This window comes from Sceloporus undulatus, chromosome 5 (genome assembly GCF_019175285.1).
Source record: "Sceloporus undulatus isolate JIND9_A2432 ecotype Alabama chromosome 5, SceUnd_v1.1, whole genome shotgun sequence".
In the NCBI taxonomy this organism is placed as follows: domain Eukaryota; kingdom Metazoa; phylum Chordata; class Lepidosauria; order Squamata; family Phrynosomatidae; genus Sceloporus; species Sceloporus undulatus.
In genome coordinates, this window is record NC_056526.1 from 153833921 (window position 1) to 153856030 (window position 22110).

Sequence of the window (22110 nt, forward strand, 5' to 3'; positions counted from 1 at the left end):
AACAAAGAACTGATGTATCTGAAAGGCCATTTTAATTCATTGACCGAGTTCATAACCATTTTAAATGTATATTCATGTCTGGCTTGAGGCTGTGAATGTATGTTAACCCATACATAAGAAATACATCTATACAATTAGAACATAGATGAATGAGAATTTTCTGGAGAATTCTACATCAGACTACTAGCTACCACTGGGATATCTAATTAAATAGAATAAAAATCAATATCATCTTTAAAAAACCCAAATAACAAACAATATATTTTCAGTGTTTCAGAAGGTTAATCCCAGAGCCTTTATAAATAGTACTGTTTCTTGAGAAGGTTGTGATGTCATCTTACTTTATTTTAGAAAGTTTTAAATTTAAAGATGCTCTATCCTCGACTTAGGGTATGTTATTTGTACCTGACATGATGTGAGGGAGAGAAGGTAGTACCCAGTCTTTTTCCAGGACCATGGTGGCCATTTCTGATGGTCACTGCAACTGAATAAACTGCTGGAAATTTGCAGGAACCACAAGGGCTCCTAGGAGTTTCAGGCCTACAACAGCCTAACAAGGGCTCTAGTGGACACCACTAGTTATTTGCAGACTTGGGAAGTCAACTTTGTTCTTTTGTCAGCTTCTTTTGATTATAAGCATGCCAGCTTCTCAAGCATTTCTTAGTATCTGGTGGACTTCCCAAATCATCCTTCTTTAATAGTTTCAGTCACCGTCATGGCTGTACATTTCACTCAGTCACTGATTGCTAGAGCTAAGGAATAATTTTATCCATGCACTGCTTCCCCTCTCCCTCTCTCTTCTCTCTTTTTTCCCCTTCTTCATAGACCATTCTATGATCGGTGAAGTGCCCAATATTGTCACAGCTTTGCTTACCAGTGGGCTTTCATATCACAGCTTTGCTATGAGGAATTAGGTTGCAATGATCCAAATTACTCTGAGGATGACAAAGATATAGAATCTCCCAATAGAGAGATTCGGGGTTCTGATAGCTTCATGCACATGGCAGCCAATCTATGGGCTCATTCCCACTATTTCACCAGAGGGTGAATTATATGACCCTAAATATATAATAATAATAAAATATTTATTTATATTCCACCTCTTCCCTTTTGGAGATCGAGGCGGCTAACAACAGAGTTTAAAGTACAATATAATAACAAAATCCCCCACCCCCCCATCCCATCCTCCCTAAAATACAAATTTATAAAAAGAAAATCATAGATATTTACAAACATCACAATAATACAGGAAGATGTTGTTCACTGAACAGTGACAACTAATATGGGAGTATAATATCGGCAAATTTCTTCATTCAGGACCTAGTCAATCTGGGTAGGCCAGCCCAAAGAGGGTCATTTTTATCGCCTTCTTAAAAGCCTCAATTGAAAGTATTTGGTAGATTTCTTCAGGCAGGTTATTCCAGATTTTTGTTATTCCAGCAATAGGAAAGGTCCTCTGAGAAGTTATCACTAATCTGGTTCTTCTCGACTGTAAGAGATTCTTCCTTGAGGAATGGAGTGTGTGGGAAGGATTGTATGGGAGGAGGCATTCCTTCAAGTAAGCTGGACCTAAGCCATGTAGGGCTTTATAGGTAATGACCAACACCTGGTACTGTGCCCGGAAGCTAATGGGCAACCAGTGTAATGACTTTAGAATCGGTGTAATATGGTCAAATTTGCATTTTCCAGCAACCAGTCTGGCTGTCATATTTTATACCAATTGAAGCTTCCAGATGTGGCATAGGGGTTGCCCCATGTAGAGCGCATTACAGAAGTCGAGACGAGAGGTTACCAGTGCATGTACAACTGTTTCTAGGTCCCACTGCTCTAGATAGGGTTGCAGCTGGCGCATCAACCGAAGCTGATAACAGGCACTCCTGTCCATTGCATCAACCTGAAACAGTTGAAGCAATGTGTCCAGGAGTACCCTCAAGCCGTGAACACAGTCTTTTAGGGGACGTGTGACCCCATCCAGGACAGGTGGACTGATCTCCATACCCAGAGAGGGGTTACCTATCATGTGTTCCTCCATTTTATTTGGATTCAGCTTAAGTCTATTTTCCCTCATCCAATCCATTACTGACCTCAAACAGTAATTCAGATGATATCCAATTAGGGACTGTCCTGCCCACATTAGTCTTGTGGCAGGAAGAAACACAAAATGGTTCTTACATATATTGCTTGCACATTCTGCCACTCTTCAGAACATGAACTGGGTAAGTACATTGGCTGGCAGACAGGCCTCCCAATAATAGGGAGTAATCATGAGGGTAGATCACAGCCTTAAAGCCCGAAAAACTCATAAAAAACTGTTTGCTGACTTCACTTGCAGATTTCCCTGTTGGACAGCTGCAAATGGACTGCACATGTTTAAATTTGCAAGAACACTTTGAACAAACACCTTGGGAGCCAAACTCCCCCCCCCCAAAAAAAAACCCACTGTGGATTTGCTTAACCAACTGCACTTTGAGCTAGAGGCAGTAGATTATATGAGAGATGCCCACTTTGAAAGCAGTATCCCTGCATATACCGAGATTATGTCCTAATCTGCAAATAAATCTGAGTCTGGGCTGAATCCCATGTGAGAGATAGATTAATGGTTGTTGTCATCTGAAATGCCTCATTGTTTTGCAATTCTAGTAAAATCATTTGATGCCCAATATATATAATCTACGGTTGCAGTGAAAGCAATGAGTCTCATGATACCTTAAAACATAATTTTTATTAAACATAAGCTTTTGTACACTCAAAATATATTTTATCAGATATATGGAGTGTTGCTTCAGTTGGTAACTTCCATTAATAATAGCGGATCGAGGAGGGATTACAGCAAAAAAATCAACAATACAAAATGCAAATACAATGTTATCTAAAAAAACAAACAATAAAACGGTCAGCAATACTGCTACCAATCATTTCTGTACACCTCTTTGATCGTAGGAAAAGCGGTTAATAAATGAACAATTTATTATTATTATTATTATTATTATTATTATTATTATTATTATTATTATTATTATTATTATTAAAATATCCAGTCATCATCTGTTCCCATACTATTGAGTCGGAAATGGGGGTTTCTTTAGGATCAATTATAGCATATCAAATGGATAGGCCCACCGGAAGAGATCCGTCTTAAGTGCCTTCTTAAAGGCTTCCAGTGTAGTAATAAGGCAGATATCTTCTGGCAAGTTGTTCCATAGTTCAGGGGCTGCGGCTGGGAAAGCTTTATGTGAAATTGTACCTCATCTGGTTTTTGTGTATTCCAGTAGTTTCTTCCCTGACATTCTAAGAGTGTGGGGTGGATTGCGTAGGGAGAGGCGTTCCCTTAAGTAACTCAGACCCAAGCCATGTAGGGCTTTAAAGGTAATGGTGTCCCTTATAAAAAATGGAAAATCAAGGTTTGATATTTGAAATTTATACTTTTTTTGAACATTTTCAAACCGTGGATGCTTGAATCCATGGATAAAAAATCTGTTTATAAGAAGGGCCAACTGTACTTTCATATTCAGTGTTACGATGTTATGTGCATTGTACTCCTCTGAATACTGACATCTCCTTCAGAAGATTACCTAATTTGCTGAAACCAATGTTTAGGCAACATGAAGGATTGCAGAAAGTGAGGAGGAATGCTTTTTCTTCTGCAAGGAGTGGAATCCATGCAGAAATAGATCAATGGATCCTGGTCTATAGCCTTCCAAAACAAAATATGAACTGCCTATGTCTCCTCCTGCCTATAAATACTGGATTTATTTGATTTATCAAATATATATTTTATAATATGCATTAGATGATGATGTATTTGAAAATATGATATGTATTTGATTATTAAGAAAAAAATATCAAGTTCAAAGTGAAAATTCAAAGAACTAAGTCCTTTCCGGACATTATTAGAAAGGAAAATTCATTATTGAATCTTAAATTTCTCGACTGTATGTGTGTACATAAGAATTAGGGGTTTGTTGTCATTGTGGTTAGGCCCATCTGTAGCTTGTACAGTCAGCCCTCCATATCCATGGATTTTTTTATCCATGGATTCAAACATGCAGAGCTTGAAAATAGTCTTTTAAAAAAATCCAAAAAACAAACCTCGATTTTGCCATTTTATATAAAGGACACCATTTTTATATGCCATTGTATATCATGGGACATGATAAACTATGGATTTTTGTATCCATGGGGGGGGGGTGTCCTGGAACCAAACACCAGAAGATACCAGGGGCCCACTGTATTCATTTTGTGATTTTGTCTACATTTAGGGGGGGGGGGGGAAAGGGTTTCCAAGACTGTTCTCTGGCAGTTCCATTCTCTGAGGTTTTACAATTTCAGATCTTTTCCATACCAGGTAACTATTTGTAATGCCTACCTGCTGCCTGATTCAGCAACACAGCACAACATAGGTGGGGAGCCTCCTGGGTGCTGAGTCTGTACACCCATACTGCTATGTAACAAAACTGACGTACTGTGCATATACAAGTGTGATAAATTGAGTAATCGCTGACTTGCCTTACCACTAAAAAAATAGCTGTCATTTGCATAGTGGGCTCATTTTTTAGCCTTTAGTTGATTATTATTATTATTATTATTATTATTATTATTATTAAAAAAATCTTAATGCTTGAAATTATTGATTGCACCTGCTCTTTTATCATATGCTTGTGCTTGTAAATTTCAGCAGCACTTACCAATGTATTAATAATTTATGGACTAACTGAATGCAGCCCATAAAATCAAATGATTACAATTTATATCATCTTATTAATTAAAGCTAAATTTATCCTGTCTAGAGGGCAAGCATAAGCCCTGTGAAAACCAATATATATTTCCTTATTCCTTCACACAGGAATGTTTTTAGCTTCTAAGACTCTGTGCTTGATATTTGATTCATTTCAACTCTATTGTTTTCCATAAATGTGCTTAAGTAATAGAAAGTAGAATTGTATATGGAATGGAAATTGCTTCAGACTTGATTTTTAATGTGGCATGATTCACTGTGGAACTGTGTCCTATACAACAATAAAAGAAAAATGAAATACAGAATCAAATCAGAATTTAGTAGTTATCTATCCCCATGTCTTAATTAAGGCTGTTACATACTTTAGTCTTGAATACTGTCTATTGGATGTCCCCATCAATTAATAACTTAACAGAAGGGTCAGACTGCATGTCCAAGTATACATTAAAGCACAAGATCTTGAACAACACTGCTATGTTCCAGAGTAATAACTGTACTGTAATAACTAGAATGTAGTTCTTATTATAAATAATCAGAAAAAAATAGATTCACATGCTAGTCATATTTTAATTATATTACAAATTGAATAAATCTAGCTTCATTAACTGATTTCCTATTCATGCAAATTGGCTTGCATTCTTAACCAGTCATCTAGAAATACTTCTGTTGCTGACTCTTCATTCCCTGCTGAAAAAGGTCATTGTCTCCTCAGGATCAAAAAGAAAAGAAGAAGAAGAAGAAGAAGAAGAAGAAGAAGATCATCATCATCATCATAAATTGCATTTGGATTATGAGGGGATTGCCTGCCTTTGAAATGTTAAGTCATTCACCAAGTCAAATGACTGAGTTAAGAAAGATCTTTTCTTCTTTCTACTTCTTTCAATAATAGTTTTCATGTCAGATTACAGATTTCCATGTATTTCATCTATATCTTGTTTAACTCAAGGCAGTAGTTATTCTTCTACACTTTCTTCCTATTAATTAGTATTTTGATTTGAATGATTAACTTCAGGCCAAGTATTTCCTGTCACCCCATTCTTAGACATAAGCAAAAAATATTTTGTTCAAGTAGAACATAGCAGAATACCTCAAGAGCCACATCTGCTTGAAAGATCATGCTACTTTTCTTCTTGTCTTTATTTTTCTGTTATTAATAGCCCCCTTTAGATTGTTCTAATCTATTTGTTGCAAAAGTTAAGCTATTGGTGACTGTTACTGATTTCCTTTGTGCTAGCTAGTCAGAAGTAAGAGCAATTAGTCATTGTGAAGTACTATACTATGCGGTGTTCCAACTGTCTCTCAGGAAAGCAGGGATACCTTCAAAGCTTATCAGGGATTACTCCATGAGATTTTTCTTTCCCTCCCACTCTCATAATACTAGAACGCAGGGTCATCCATTGAAGTTCAATGGTAGAAAGCTGAGAACAGATAAAAAGAAGTGCTTCTTTGTACAGTGCATGTTATACTGTGGAATCTGCTGCTGCAAGATGTAATGATGGCTACTAACCTGAGAAGTTTTAAAATGGAATTGGCTAAATTGACTCTCAGGAGGTTACTACACACAATTTTTTAAACCACGATTTTAGATCTGGAAAAAAGAGGGTTTGGCAAAACTTATCACATGACAACAACTCTGACCCATAGCTGCCACAACTCCCAACTACAATCAGTGCATTCCTTTTCATTGATAGTAGAAATCCATCAATGACCTCTCAATAGCACAAATCGCCAGGCGTGAAACCTCACTGCTGAGGCAATCATGTTATTGGCATTCGCATGGAGTCAGTTTTCCCTTGTCTCTCCTTCCCCTCACTTTTCCCAAGCAGCCTGGTTACACTAGAAGAGCTCCGGAATTGCATGCCAAATTAAAAAAAATGAAAATAAAAATTGGAAAATTGGAAGAAAAGCTAGGTAGGACAGAGGGCAGAGGAATCGGGTTAAGGGGGAGTTAGGAAGAGAGTGTGATGGTGATAGTCACATGGCTATGAAGCTGTGACGTAGTGAGTACAGACAAGTATAGTTCCATTTTCACCAAGTGTGACTGCAGCAAGAATGGGGCTCATGCAGTAAAGCTCTGAGTAGCTACTAGTTATGATGGAAGTATATTCCCTCGAACAACAGAGACATTCATGGTGTGTAAGATAGCACAAACATGGAAGATGGTGCTCATACCCTAACTCTCAACCTTTCAGAGGTAGCTCTTTGGCTGTAAGGAAACAGAATTCTAAACTTGATCTTTGGGTTTTGCTGTATCTCACCATGGCCTTCACTTGCCCCTCCCATTTCATAAATGTCCTTTCAAAGGCCAGACTAGATTTGACTGAGGAAGGATTACTTGGTTTACTGTGCATTTACTTGATTCACCCTGGTTTACCTTGGGTGCCATTTGTTGTTTTGAATTTGTTTGTCTTTCCTGCCTCAGACACAAACATATCTTCAGAAATCTCTACATTTTCATGAAGTTTGTTTTTATTTATTTATTTAAGTAATTAAATCAGAAATAATCAGTGTTGTAAGTTGGCAACATGGCATGGTGTCTGAAGTAAAACTCAGACAGGAAAGAATGCTAGAAAACCATTTTACACACATTCATCACATTTAGAGTTCTTGTATATCGCTGTGAACTGCAAAGTGCCATGTAAGCAGCAGTGTGATGTAGTACTGGTGTCTCATGTGTTGAATTGTCTAGAAGTTTCTCTTTCCCACAGCCCAATAAGGACTCTGCATAAACTTGGTTTGCCTTTCAGCCCTTACTACTATCATAGGACCATTTCAGATATTTGGAAATCTTTCCGTGGGAGAAAGAGATCTTATTTGGTGGTACTTCCAAGGCTTTTTCAGAGACTCATATCATTGCTACTAGTGGGAGCTAGCAGCTACTACTGCTGCTGCTGCTGCGACTGCTCAGCTGCCTCCTTGTTTGCCCTTGGTTATGACCAACAGGGACTTGTAACAACCTGGCAATGGCACTAACCTTTTATGTTTCAGCTCACTGATGCCTGATGGCACTATATAAATGTGGATAGTGTTCTTTCTTGATTTGTGGATTTTAGACTGGAGTGGCAGTTTACAGCAGTATCAGCAAGTTGAGGTGTGGGTTCATGACTCAGCTTAGCACCACTGATGCTGCCATTGCTGATGCTGGACAGACTGTGCGGCAGTGGGATGCCACCCTTTTCCTAGCCAGATTGCGGCTGCAGCAACCTCACATTGTGGCGCTGATTTGGTCTTTCCATCGTGCAAAGAGAAGCTGCAAAAAGCGGCTCCTTCTTGCGCCATGAAAATGATGCCCTAGCAGTCAGTGCTGTGGCTTTTTGGTGCTCCTTTAGTGCAGTGTATGTACATGCTGCACCAAGGGAGCCCAGTGATGCCTCCCCCCATGCACGGCATCATGCTGGCATGGGGCAGATTCATGATGTGCAGTGTACAGTCACCATGCCACCATTCCGCCCCGATACCAGCATGTACCACCCACCTTTACAGCCTCTGTCTGACCAGCAGAACTGGGCAACAATAGGTAGGATAGAATGACAGAAATGGACAATTTGTTACAGATCAGCCAACCAATGCACAAAATCCACTACTGCAGCATTCCGGTTCCTCATCCGACCTCTGCATAAAACCTGTAAGGAAGAACAGCCCACCACATGCAGATTTTATGCAGAGGTCGGTCCATACTAACCCCAGCAAGCAACCATACTAGATGTAGTGATATTTTCCATCCTCTTCCCTCCAGCAATAAAAAATAAGAGTAAAAATTTCCTTCCCTCCATTAGCAGCTGGTAACTTTTGATTGTTCAAGTAGCTCATTGGTTACCAAAGAAGATCCCTATTGCTTCGATTTAAACAGAGGAAGGGTTGTGTTTTGCCCTAAGAGACCTCATCCCGCCCTAAAAACGATGACTTAGCTAAGGTTCCGTCAGTGTTTAAGGACCTTACGTGATGATTTGTTTACTGTGACAAATATGCATTTGTTTCTCATTTGGTACAAACTGTCCAGTTTACAATTCTAGTGTGAAGAAAAGGCATTAGATGATTCTTCACAAAATATTGGAAGAGTAGACAGAGTAAGCTAATTGAGTTTCATTGCCTACACCACCCTTGTTTTTACATTTTAACTTAAAATAGGAGCATTTGCACTCATTTTATTCCATTGTGCTCTGCATCTACAGCCAGCAGCCGAGGAGATCTTTTTGACTATTTTCAATGAAGCCAGATTCAGAACTATTTTTTATCCATAGTTGTTTGTTTCCACTGCATCTATTCATTGGTTAAATGGCTTGTAAATTATATACACATCATAATCTCACCAAACAAAGCTGACAGCAAATGGATTTTCCCCCCTTTCCCATCTCTTCTGATTCTTCATTTTCTTTCAAATTGTGTAGTGCCTAGGGAGAGTAATGAGTGCCTGGTGTTTCAGATTAATGCTTTTGAAGCTTCAGCCAAACTGTTAACTAATTTTATCATTTGACTAATTTAGTGATGTTCAGTTAAAATAAAATATAATTATGGATCAAAAGTATGTTTGCTTCCACTGTGCAAGTTAGAGGTGAATAATCCTTCTTTCTGTAAGGGCAGGTGTTTGCAAAAATGCATACATTGGACAAAGAATCTACTGCATAAAATGTTCATTTTGTCAGGATAAACAGACTCATTCCTTCACATAAAAGCAGTTGATGGCAGGACCATCTCATTCATGAAATAATAAGAATTGGTTTGACCACATGGGCTATTTAGTCCAACCACATGCCATACACCAGTAAAGCTCTCTGAAAGATGCAGTAAAGCTCTCTGAAAGATCTCTGTTTAAAGACACCTCAAGAAGGAGAGTCCACCATCTTCCATGGTAGTCTTTTCCACTTTTAATTTATTTTATTTATATACCGCTATTCCAAAGATCATAGCGGTGAACAGCAAGTAAGCTAATTTATCAATAAGCTAATTTGCCCCCAACAGTCTGGGTACTCATTTTAGCTCCCTCCTTGGAAGGATGCAAGCCTGAGTCGAGCTTGGGCCCTTTTGCTGGTCTTGAACTCGCAACCTTGTGGTTTTGAGTGAATGGCTGCAGTACAGGCATTTAACCACTGTGCCACCAGGGCTTCATAGCTCTTACTGTCAGGAAGTTCTTCATAATGTTTAGGGGACTGAATTGAAATACATATAAATCTATTGAACAATATCACCAATGCAAGAAATAGCTGCAGCCAGCTATATCCATGCACTCTGATGAACAGTGTTCAGCTATGGCAATGCACATTGCTGACAAATGGTCAATTTTATCACCATATTAAGGGAAAAGTAGACAAATGAGGCAGCTCTTAGACAGCTGGATATTGCAATCAAGTAATTATATAGATGGTGTGAGTGTTATTGACATGATAGTATAGTATTTTGAAAAAAAAAAGAATCCTTAGCTGCTTTAGGTATTAGAAGCTATCAGTTATCATGCAGATACATTTGACATAGATATTGTGAAATCCAAATAGTTGCAGGGCCCATTCACAAATTGGATTGAGTCTAGATTTAGGGATGCAACTATGATAATACAAACAGATCTATGTATTTTGTACTCCCTATAAATGTTCCATTGGCTTTTCTCAACATTATGCAGAGGGTCCTCATCCTCCTCATCTTCCCCAATCTCTACACATAGAACTAGCATTTTGGAAATGCCATTGCAGTGCACCTGTGTTCATGCAGCACAAGACTGGAAACCCTGCATAATTAGATTTTCCAGGAATATAAAGTACCTATATGCAGAGCCCAGACTGTTAGAAATGTTAGAATAATGTTAAACATTGGAATCTGGGAGGCTGAGGCCCTGTGCAGACTGGCAAAAAGCACTGACCTGTGGGTGGACTCATGGTGTAGCATCTGCACACTCGCCCTGCCACTAGGGTGCCATTTTGGCATGCAGCCATTTACACAGTGTGTGCCATGATGACACCACTATGGCACAGTGCCAGGGCATCATCATGGCGTGCCTATGATGCTCCTTCCAGGGAGCAAAAAAGAAACCACTTTTCATGGCTTCATTTTGCTCTCTCCAGGGAGCCTCTGCCTGTGGTTGCCAGGGCACTGATCTGGGGCAAAAAGTGGCACCTGCATGCTGCCCATCTGCATAGCCCCTGAATCATTTCCACAAACCTTACTTGCTGGAATCATTCAGGGGTCACCAAACTGTGCTTTTTAAGAGATTTTCAACTTCATCTCCCAGAAGCATCAGCCATGTTGACCAATACTCTGGGATTCTGGGAGCTGAAGTCCAAAAATCCCTTAAAAAACACAGTTTGGGGACCAATGACTGGTTCAGTTATAATAGTTTTGAACTTTTGAAAGACACCATGAAATTTACAGATAATAACAGCGTTGCTTGTTAAAGGCACACTTATTACTGACACCTTTCACATCTTTTTGTGAGTTTATAGTTGTTTTTCACCAGTCTGGACTTTTCCCCCAGATGGACAAGCTCACAATGCATTTGTTCCTGGTGACTGTGGGAGTCCAACATGTCTGAAACTGTCAGGTTGGGAAAGGCTGTCCTAAAACATAGGATCTTACCATACAATTTGTTCAGGTATATTTTCACCCACATCTTCATTTCTCTTCTCTTCTGTCTGCCCCTTCCACCTTCACCAATGTGCACACTGTTCACTTATCTTTCTCTTTACATCACTTCTGAATTTTTTGGGAGGGTCTCTTCCTCTTCCCAAAGAAAGCCATCTGACAGATTAGCTATTCTAGCAATGGAACTACGTGATACATTTCTTCTAATCCTTTTTAAAATCAAATACAAGTTTCCTTTCATGCTGAATCTAGCAGAAGGAGAACATCCTCACTTTCAAGAAATCTAATGATCTAAAACCAATTAACTTATTAAAGTAGACAATTAAATTCAGCAATAATATGGAAAGGTACTGAGTCCAGCCATATTGAGGAAAATGAGATAAAATGATATTTTATTGAATTAAACAACTAGTTATTGCCAAGCTCTGCCTACCTGTGTAAATCTGTATGTGCACAGGCACCTCTGTGGGTAGCTGTGGCAGTTTGTAAAAATGATGGAGACAACAAGGTCAGATGGATATGGCAGTGACAGAAGAAGGACCTTAGGTGTACTTCCACTTCTCTCCTTTATGTGGCTTTTTGTTGTTATTGTTGTTCTTGTTGATGCAAACGTGAGTATTGTTGTTCTTGTTGATGCAAACATGAGTGTTGATGCAAACGTGAGCACGCAGAGTAAACTTGGAAGCCTTGTGTTGAAGATAAACAACTGTTAGCTGCCAGAGCATTCCAGGAAACAGCTGCTAGAAGAAAGGCACACGACTCCTGGCTTATCTTTGTAGAGGCACTTTGTTTATTTGTTGCCAAAGACACACGCGAGAACAATCATCAACACCTTCCACAAACTGTAAACCCACAAAATGTACAAACGGACATCTGAGATTATATATACATTTGCCATGTGGCAATCTAGCTCAACCCCTTCCTGTACAATTTCCTGTGCATCTTGGAATATCTTCCCCCTTGCAAAGATGACACAGTATATTTACACATTGCTACATGCTCTCTGGCACACACTGTGACCTTGGACATCACCTGCTGGTTTGTGTCCCAGCTGCAGCCAATTCCAGGCTTCTGCAAAGTGAATAACCATTTCCAAAATGTTACATCTGAACATTTTCATACACTCTATACATTAACAGTTCTTGTGTGCCTTCAAGTTGTTTCCAACATATGTTTGCCCTAATGTGAACCTATCACGGTGCTTTCTGGGGCTAAGAATCTGTGACTCACTCAAGATCACCCAGTGAGTTTCTCTGGCCAAGCTTTTCTCCTGAATCCAAAGTCAAATGTTCCAAACACATCATGCTGACTGGGGAAATCTTGTCATTTTTAATTTAAGACAAAATTATTATTTTTATCCTTAACTAGCATGCCACCTTCACCCTCAAAAAAGAGGAGAAGAAAAAAATGTGTCAAAAAAGTACAAAAGACAAAAAAGTATTTTTTTCAAAGTATCTGGCAAGGTTGCTTTTCTTTAGCCTCCTAACATATGTCACATGATGAAGATAAAGAAAGAACAAATGACATAAAGTACAGAGTAAAGTAATGCCACATATTAAACTTTTCAGTCATTCTGAATTTAATTCATGTTGTCTTTGAGCTGCATAAATACTATATTCTGATCTACTTATATAAGTTTCCCAATTTGTTTCAACTACACCACTAAGCCAATTAAAATCAAGTCCTTCATGTGTTAAATTTTATGTTATGTAGGAAACGGATGCACAAAGTAACCAGCTTCACAACCTAGTTACCAAATTGGCTTCATAACAAAGGCTTCCATCTTTTGCTGAACTATTTTAAAGAAGTCTTTCTATCTTAATGCACTGGATTAAGAAGAAAAAAAAGGAAAAGGAAAATAAGATTTCCAGCACAGACACTCCTCAGTGGTGAATGCATTAATAGACATACTGGGGGATATTTTTTTTTAAATGGAATGGAAGAGAGATTATAGCCAAGGCCCCAGCCACTTACTAACACATGTTTACGAAGATGTGAATATATGGATATGAGAATATAGGGAGCAAGAGTACAGTGGTCAATTGCCTCTTTCTGACCAGGTGTCCCAGTATTTTAAGAGCTTGCTAGAATGGTGACCAGTTTCTGTACAGTCAGTATTAGTCATACAGGATGAAAAGAGTTGGCTCTCTATCTGCAGCCATTTCCTTTTAAGTATATTATGCTTACAAACAATCGAGTCAGTTCAATATCCTAAGCTAAAGACAGATGAAATTTCAGAATGAAGCAGGAACAACTCAGCTTTGGCATTTAGGTGCCTTTTTAAAAACATCAAGCCACCCTGACTCATACTAAGAAATCTCTCACTTGTCATCCAATGGGAATTATGATATAAGCCTTATGTATGCTGCATATAATTTCATTTGGGAGGTGAATATGATTTGATGATTAAAATGTGATGATTAAGTAAATGTAAACCAATTCTGGAATAAGCTCTTGGTCATCTGGTGATTAATTGAATAAGAAATGATTTGGCAGATCTAGGGGGGAGTGAAAATTAACAAGATCTTTAATGGTTGATTTGGCTTTCCTTCTATCAAGTTTAAATTCTAGTAAACATAAATGGTCCATCAAAGGGCTCAAATATTTATTATGACATAAAGTTTTAGGGATTACAGCTCACTTGCATACATCCAGGAGAGGAGAATTCAAAGGCATAGTCATGTTAATCTGGATCAGTTTGCAAAGGGATCTTGTAGCTCCTTTGAGAAGAACTGAGAAACAGAAGTGGGTAGCATAGGCTTTAATAGATTTTACCCTACTTGATCAGATGCATGGAAGAAAGTACCTAGGAACAGACCTGTGTATCTGTGAATGTGCATGTTGTGTGTGAATAGCAACAGAAATACAAAAGTATGGGTATGGTGATGGAGTGCAACTTCGGTTTTTTAACTCTGGTCATTGGGGATAAAGACAGGAGGAAAGATGTTTCCTACAGCCAGGGTGAGTAAATAACCATATGTATCATGAAGGAAGGAAGAGGCCCCTCCTAAAAGCCGGCTCCCCGGCCTCCTGAGGGACGCTGCCACACCCCCCACGCCATCGGGGAAGGAGGTGGGAGAGCTGGTGGAGGACTACTTCTGCCGCTGCCCCCCCCCCATGTCACCGGGGAAGAAGCTCCCCAGAACTGTGGAGGACTGTCTTGCCGCTTGGGCGGCGTTTTACCAGGGGGGAGGGGTCAGTGAGAGAGGCCCCTCCTGAAAAGCCGGCTCCCCGGCCTCCTGAGGGATGCTGCCACACCCCCCACGCCATCTGGTGGAACTTTTTTTTTTCTTCCCCTGCTATTTGTATAGGGGTGTTTTCATGTATTCTTAATTGTTTTATAGCATATGATGTTTGTACAGGGGGGTTGTAAATTGTGATCTATGATGTTTTAACTGTTGTATTATTGCTGTAATTTGTGATCTATGATGTTTTAACTGTTGTATTATTGTTGTTCACCGCTATGATCCTTGGAATAGCGGTATATAAATAAGCCATATTATTATTATTATTATTATTATTATTAGAATGCAATGTGACACGGGTTGGGAACCAGAAAGGAAATACGATGAACTGGCCAAGACATTCTCATAAGAATGGGGTGTTAACTAATGTTATTATATGTGTAGTGTGCCAGGAAACTATTGTTTGCCTAGGAGGAAAGCCGCCACTGAATAAGCACAATACTCACAATTAGGAGAAAAAGGCCACAACTTTATTATAACAACCATAACAAAACAACGAAAGTAGGGTTTGCCAAACAGCATAAGGTCTGGATCTGTCACCCACCAAACCCTGGTTGATGGATGAACCCAAGTGCTTGGTTACTGCCAAGCTTCGGGATGACAGAGGGACAGACCTATTAAACGCCCAGTCGGTAACCGCCCATATGGTTGATCACATGTCCGCACATGTGATCGTTCGCCACTCTGTCCCTTGTCAACGGGGGATGTTGTCGCGATGTTGTCCCTGCAATGCCAGCACCTCTTCAGCCTCAGCACCCCTGTGTCCCCAATTGGACTCCCGAGCCAGACCTATGCAGCCCTGGAAACCACGCCCACAGATCCTAGACCTATGCGACTGCCTAAGAGGTTGTGAGAGCAACCCCATTCCCTGTTGAGGGAGGGTGGGTGGGGCGAGCCAGACTGCAAATGGCACTAGACAAAGCACCGCGTGGCCTTAAATAGGCCTATCCACCAATGGGAGGCTGAGAAGGAGGTGGAGATCCCCGCCTCGCAGCCTTCCAGACAATCCAGGGCAGTGCCAGAAGATAACGCTGCCCAACCCGAAGGTGGTTCCACCTCCCGGTGTTTACTGGGACATGTAGTTCAGAGCACCAAACCGAAAGCACCTCCCCTTTTTGGCGTCTAGGCCAATCCCGGCCCAGGCAGCCCACCGCGTGGGCTTCTCAGACTGGCCTGGGCCGGGCGGCATGGCCAGCAACCACAGCTCTCCCCCGCGGCAACCAGGCCGGCCCGCTGTATTGGGAGGCCTCATTTCAGTTCAACCCACTGTTGGTGGACTAGAGATTGTGAATGTATTTCAATTCTCTTTCCAGTATTTGTAGAGGTTAGAGTTAATGCAAATTATTATTCTCTTTTAGTCTTCCCTTGTGCTGGGCATGTACTCTTTTAGGGACAGATGTCAATACATAAGTCACAACAACAGACAGCAGACCATAACCATGAATTTGAGCTTTTTCTGTGATATATACAAAGATATACAAAGAGAATAACTGTTTGCACTGAAGACAGTGGGTGGCGTTCTGTTCAAGTGGTAGAATTACCAACTGTGAAGGAAATTTTCCTGGCCTGGCCTTGTGTGTTAAATACCTACTGATTTGCAGAAATCTGCAGGTGAAGGTTTTGACAGCATAGCAATTATTATCTCCTATTACGTTTTACTCAGATCACTGTTAAATGTAAAGCTAGAGATGTTAAAGATTCTGCATGTAATTGCAGCCATTTTACCCATTACAATCCTGAAAAGAAGAAAAAGGGTGTGGCAAGAAACTCCAGTTACTGCTACAGGTAAAGCCTTGGTTCATGATAGAAATATTTAGATTCATGCCTTGTGGGTATGCAGATTGAGCCCCTTTAAATAGTCAAGTAGTTGAAAGACCTTGCCTGCTCCCCTGGAAATCAATCATACTGAGAACATTATTGTATGAGGCAGATAAATCACAATTGCCTCAAGTAAATAGTGCTTTCTGTTGGGACTTTTCTCATGATGCTGTTCCTCTTCTGTTTGTCCTCATATGAGAGACCATTTTAAATATATTTATTTTTATTAACCCCAAAACTCATTAATAACCCCATTTCCTACTTTGTTGTACAGTGCTTTTCTATTAAAAAGTTCAATTGTGCTTTTATGCCAGTTTGGGGTGGTTAGGGATGAGCAGTGTGTGTGCTTTTTGTAAAGAAATATTGTGATTAGGGGAAGTTAAAGCATGGACTTTTCAATTTGGTTTCCTTTCAGTTGGAAAAGTAACTGCAAGGTATCTGTTTGCATGTGTGCATGTATGTACATGTATATGCATGTATGTCAAACAATGAAAAGAAGTAGGAACAATGTCTTCTAGGAAGAGTGGGTGGGCAGTCCCAAATGCTGTTGTGTGAAATATGCTTTTGGTGCAAATTGATGCTGTAATCCCAGAATGGTTCTGAAGGTGCACAAGGAAAGACAGCAATCCCATTTGAAGAGTGTTTTTACAAATAATGCTACTGTAGTGAGGGATGACCCTCATGGCTAAGGTAATGAGTCTGCTTTCTTAAATAAGAAAGGCAATCTATATTATAAGAAATACACTGTTGGGGGGGGTAGAGTCAGGGAGCCTTGCATATCCCATGCATTGGGAACAGCTGAGGTTTCTGAGCACTTTTCAAAGACAGTCCCATGTAGGGTGCATCACCTTAATTCAAATGGGATGTACAGTAACCAAGGGATGTATCACCCTGGCCAGATCAAGTACAGTTGGTGCACATGTTTTAATTATGCAAAAGCACTCCTGGTCACTGCTGATATCTGGGCTTCCAGAAGTACCCCCCAAAATACGAACCTGAGTTTTCAGGCTGAATCCTTATTCCCAGATCTATCTTTAGACTGATGGGAAGAACCTCTGTCTTGTCTGAATTGAGCTTCAATTTATTTGCCCTCATACAAACTGGTGCCCTCAGACACCAGTTTAGGACAGAAACAGCTTCCTTGGAATTAGGTGGAAAAGGATGATAGAGCTGGGTATAACCAGCATACAAGTGACATCTTACTGCAAACTCCAGACAGCTCTCCCAATGGTTTCATGTAGATGTTAAAGATTATAGTGGACAAGATTGAACCCTGAGGGACCCCACAGGCCAACAGCCAAGGAGTCAAACAGGAATCCCTCAACACCTTCTGAGAATGCCCCTCCAAGAAAGAATGGAGCCATTGTAAAACAGTTCCTCCAAGTCCCATCCCAGAGTGGCAACTCAGAATGATACTGTGGTCAATGGTAGCAAAAAAAACACTGAGAGGTTCAGTAAAACCAACAGGGACACATTCCTCCTGTCCCGTTCTCTGCGTAGGTCATCCACCAAGGCGACCAAAGCAGTTTCTGTCCCATAGGCAGGACTGAAACCAGACTGACATGGAGCTAGATAATCTGTCTCATCCAGGAAGCTGAGAAGTCACAACATGCTTTAGCACCTTGCCCCAAAATGGAAGGAATACTGAGGCCTGAACTCACTCTCATCATCCCTGGCTGTGTGAGAACTGTGTAATTTGGGGTTGATTTATGACTCAACTAACAAAGAAAGTGTGGTGATAATGTGTCTCTCCAGGAATTGTTGGATCTCATGTCCCATAAACCAACAACCTAATTCATTCTGAGAGATGATGTGTGTTGTAGTTCAACATTTTGGTGGCCACATCATTCCCACATGAATTAGCTAAGACCAGTTGTTGTATTCTAAGTGACACAGCCATATGTGCATATGTGATAAAAACCTCAAACATATGGAATCAAATACTATAGAAAACATTTGCATTTGGAAAACTTCTAAAGAAAATATCTAAGTTTAGGGAACTTCTGATGAAGGAGGGTTTTTAAAAAAATATATTTTATGCTTCTGCAATATTCAGTAATTGCTTCCATTGTTTATGTGGTTGATTCATGCCATTGAATAGTAACATGTGTCTGCATATTAAATGAACCAAAACATATGTCACAAAAAGGCTTTGTAGAGTGAAAAGGAATTCTTAATTTATTCAAAACTGATTCTCCTGTGGAAGCAAAATTTCATATAATATGATTGACAACATAATCTAAATTATAGATGAAGAATGAGAAAAACAAGATTAGGGAATCAAATATTGAGAAAAGGTTTGGATCACAGTTAACTCTGAATATCCTGGTTTTCAAGCAGCACTTTCACTCTGGGGTTTTCTGTTTTTTGCTGTTAAATGAGAATTATTGTGTTTGAAAACCAGAGTTCTTCTATCAGATTGGAAAGGGGTAAAGAAAGATAAGGACTTGAAGGGCAGGAATGATGAAAAACAGGGAAATGAAAATTAATGACATATGAGAAAAGTTGCCCATATTCACTCTCTTTACCAGTGGTAGACAACCCACAGTCTGCATGTGACCCTTGATACATTTTTGAGGTCCCACCCATCTTGTCCCCACCAACTCATTAATGCATTTGTCACAGTGTTATCCCAACTGCATTCACTTTAAAGGGTCTGAAGGAAAACAACTTGTGTGTTCATGTGTTTTAAAGAGAAATGGGAGTTGCTACTGACATGGTGACATATTTTGTGTGAGGGAGGGTAAACCTCAGACGATTCAGGGAGAAAGGAAGTGTGCTCACCCTCTTGGGAGACAACCAGCCCAATTCTCTTGAATATATTGAACTATGTTAAACATGGATGGAGGGGCATATTTTAGTCCACCATAATGTCTCCTATTTGCACCTTAGCAAGAGCACAACTATTCAATATGCCACACCTATTATAGTGGTGTTGATACATTTATTTATTTTTAATAAATATGATGGTCCTCCTTATCCATGGATTCAACTATCCATGGCTTGAATTTGCTTTTACTATTTTATATAAGGGACACTATAATAATAATAATAATTTTAAGCCACTATATATAATGGAGCTTGAGCATCCATTAATTTTGGTATCCACAGGGGGTACAGGAACCAAACCCTAATAGATAGCAAGAGTCCACTGTATATTACAGTGATGCAGATTTTCACATATAGGTGAAACAGACCGTCCCAAAGGGGTGGCTTGAAGCTGCCCCTGATAGAGTCAGGTTGGGGCTCCAGCAAACATACACCGTGGCCCCAATCTGGCTTTTTGCTAGTCCAAAAAGAAGTGGCAAACTGCCACTCCTTTTTGACCCAGTAAAAGACTGGCTTTTCCCTCTTTTCCCCTCTCTTTTAGAGCTTTACAGTGCTTCTGCGGCATATGACATGTAACACTACACTGACACAGTACCCTGAAACCGGCCCACATGTGGGCAGGTGGAAAGCATGATGGTGACTTCAAAGTGGGCAGCATCAAAACGCCATACTCTGAAGTTGCCTGGAAGCTGGCACAAAGGATCTGTTCCACCCCATACTTTGTTTTTGTAGGCAAGAACAAAAAACACACAAACAAAAGTTCTCTACTGGATGAGTGCATTTTGATGAGTTTTCCCACTGAGATCTATACTGTGAAAAATGATTTGGATTTAATTCTGTTGTCTGTCCTCGCTAGACTAGAACCATTGAATCAATAGGATTTACCAATATGTTGACTCCATATTCAATGGTTGACTCAATAGTTCTGCTCTAGTTGGGACTAAGAACAGAATTTGAGCCATTATTTTCTTTTACTTTGCTTTGCTCAGAATACACTGGGTTTGGGACAAAACACAGTGCTTTCTGCACAAAATCTTTGGGTTTTGCAAAAAACCCAACACATTTTTATTCAAAGGAATAAAACGAATCTAAGAGTTTACTTTAAAAAAAAACATTCCCAGCTGGCCCAAGCCCAACCAGCAAACACAGATAGGAAATTTAGCCAAAGGAGGAAGGGTAAATGGTGACAAAATGAAAAGTGCATTGGGGGAAGGCAGAGACAAATAACAAAGCTTTGTTGTTGTTGTTGTTATGTGGCCACAAAACAACTTTCATAGGGCTTTCTTGGCAAGATTTATTCAGAGGATTTTGTCATTGTCTTCCTCTTAGGCTTAGGGAGTGTGACTTGTCCAAAGTCATCCAGTGAGTTTCCATGGTTGAGAAGAGATTCAGATCCTGGACTCCCTGAAGCCCAGGACAGCATTCAGAGCAAAGCCCTATCCACCAATCCGACAACACAATAGGTAACTGCACATATATTACCTCCATTTGGAGCTCAATTTCCATATATCACTAGCTTCCATGGAGATAATGGTTAGACTTATCTTAGTTGGCCAAGCTCAGTGTTGGGAGGGAAATATCTTGCCAGAAATTGCCTTTTAAAAAAACTTTCTGAAAACAAAATATTTATGTTTTACTGCCAAGTAAATTTTCTCTTGAAAAGACTAAAACAGTGATAGAAAAGGTGACACTGTAATGCAAGTAAGACACTGTGTACAATGTATTGTGAGTTTTCTTTTTTTTAAAAAAACACCTTAAAATTAGTTATTGTCATTATAAAGTAGATATCAGGAAGTATGCATAGGTTTTTGAGGATGAAGGAAGAAAGGCTATGATAGTCACAGTAGATACTGGGCATAATGATGATACAACCAGCACTCAGAAATTAAAAGGACACTGAAGACAGCAGGAACAATGCAGGCAAATGCTTTGCTAATGTTCATTGCATTAGCTCTGGTCAAATGCTCAGTCCTAAGGTGGAAGCCCTAGGTGATTCTTTAATAGACTGAAAAGAACAAGTAACTTGAATGTTGTGAGTCAATCACACCTTCATATATATGGTTGCTTATAAACTAAAACTGGCAACCTTGAGTCTCAGTTTTGGAAGAAAGGTGGGATGACAATGATAATGATAGTAATGATAACAGTGTCAACAACAAAATCAATATAGACTGTGATAATACCTGTTCAAAAATGCTATCTTGGGTGCACTATAATACCATGGAAAAATCATATCACTCATGTTATGTTACATTCTTTTATTAAATCCCTGGTTCTGGCCAAATGTGCTTGGAAGGTCTGGAATTCTTCACTGTGATGCTGGCCAGGTGTTTACAATGCCTCCCGCTGTGTTGCCTGGAGTAGCCACCTTGGTAGCAAGTCATTCATTCTGAAGGCAGAACTCTAAGGCCATGTGATTGATGCTGGATGCATCATCCTTATGTCAGAGTGAGGGACTTGACATACCAGCAGCAGCATCAGGTCGCAGAGTGGGGCACACATGAAAACAGCCACCAGGTAATAGGTGGATGCTGGGGCAACTCTGGAGCCAGAATACTCCATGTTCTTCTTCGAGTATTCTGGCCTATGTGGAGCACAGCTTAGTTATCTGTAAACCCAGCTCAACCCAGTTTCAAGAATTTAGAGTGTAAAGTTTAGACAAAAAGAAGCTTCTTGCCTTTCAGCAAACATCTTATTACTCGAGAGCCTTCTTGCTCCTCAGAATCCTGGTGTTGGTAAATTAGTGATGATAGATGAATAAATTTGATACTGCACCTATACAGACATGTTTCAATTGATTAAAATCAACCAACCTGTTTTTAAAAACAAAACATGCACACCCTCAAGTTTCCTTTCACAGGGAAAGCAATTACCAGGGACTTACATTTCATGATTTTGTGATTTTGCTGATCA